We start from the raw sequence: 1,804 nt of genomic DNA, 5'->3' as shown, positions 1-1,804 counted from the left end.
ATTTTCCGAAAAACCCTTGCACACAAAATAATGACCCAAAAATAACAGATGAAGAAATAAATAAAGCTATATCGAGATTGAAAACAGGTAAAATGCCAGGAGCTGATGGAAGTATAAAATCTTCAGAAAAAAACCCTTGTATCGGTACTTAAGAAATGCTTTAATAATGTTCTTAGAGATCTAATAGATACTGATCAAACTGGCTTTGAAGTATAGGCAAACCCAAGACAATGTGCGATGAGCCCTTCACCTGATTAACCAGATGAGAAGTAGCAACAGAGAATCCATGGCTATTAGCCTCGATGGCGAGAAGGCTTTTGATTCTGTTAGATGGGAATATTTGTATTTAGTTCTTAAACGTTTTGGGTTCAACATCAGGTAATTGGAGGTCTTCAATCACTATACTGTTCCCCTACCGCCAGAATTAAAATTAATGGGTCTCTGTCTAATACTATACTCCTTGAGAGAGGGTGTCGTCAGGGGTGTCCCCTCAGTCCCACCCTCTTTGCTCTTTTTATTGAGCCACTGGCTCAGGTAATAAGAGAAGATAAGGACATAACTGGTGTAATGATTGTAAATACACAATATAAAATTTGTTTATATGCGACGATATTCTTATGACTCTAAACAATCCCATAGTAAGTCTCCCTAAATTGTTGTATCTACTTGAAAAATTTGGCTTACATTCCTATGAATATCTCAGGAAGAAGTACAATATGGAGAAACAGGATCTCTTCAGGTATTTTCAGCTGAAAGGTTACACTAACAAAAACATCAAAATAATTAGAGAAGATGGAATTAATCTGATAGAGATATTTGCCAATATTTATAACGAAAATCCAGGCAGAAAACTGATCTCCAGGATTTACTCAGCTTTACAGAAGGACAGAGGTCTCTCCACAATGTATATTAAATTAAAGTGGGAAAATGAGGCCGACATACAGTTATCAGAAGATGATTGGTTAAATATTTGTAAGACACTATCCATTACATCTAGCTCGGATCTGTGGAGGGAATTTACTTGGAAAAGTACTTTAAGATTTTTTATAACCCCCAGAACCAAAAGCTTACAGACCAATAACCCAGCTTTAGTACAATGTTGGAGAGAGTGTGGGAATATGTCAACTGGTCACTTTCACATATTCTGGGAATGTCAGATAATTTCATTTTATTGGGAAAACATTAAAATAGCAATCAATTCAATAATCAATTTGCATCTTGAGCTCACCTTTGGTGTTGTATATTTAGGAAACATACCAACTAATATAAATAAACAAGACAGATATCTATCTATCAATTATTGTTGGCAAGTAGCAAAAAGGCAATATCCAGGAAATGGTTGAGTAATGAATCTCCGACAATTTCAGACTGGATACAAATAGTTGAAGAAATTTACAACATGGAAAAGTTGACGTTTTCCTTGAGGTATAGCACTGAAAAAGGTGATCGATTTTGGAAAAGATGGAGGACCTACATAGATGGAAGATGACCTTGCCTTTGGATTACTTTCTATGTGGATACATTTGGACTTTTTTAAACTTGATGTCTCTGCACTGTGACACTGTAGTCTTGCTCATGACCTGATTTAGTCAGCTCTTAATTTTGAAGACTTATCATTGTGTTTTGCCGTAGATGACCCTGTCTGATGTACTTGTTCTGTGTGTGTTTATATTCTTATATTTTATTTTTCTTGTTCTGTTTAAAAAACTAATAAAAAGAAAGTAAAAAATATTCATAATTTAGTATCAGCTAATTTGCATGCATGCTATAGAAAAGTACCAGTTGAACTACATACCTTTCTGCA

This window comes from Cynoglossus semilaevis, chromosome W (genome assembly GCF_000523025.1).
Source record: "Cynoglossus semilaevis isolate Cse_v1.0 chromosome W, Cse_v1.0, whole genome shotgun sequence".
Classification (NCBI taxonomy): domain Eukaryota; kingdom Metazoa; phylum Chordata; class Actinopteri; order Pleuronectiformes; family Cynoglossidae; genus Cynoglossus; species Cynoglossus semilaevis.
This window is presented reverse-complemented; position numbering follows the sequence as displayed.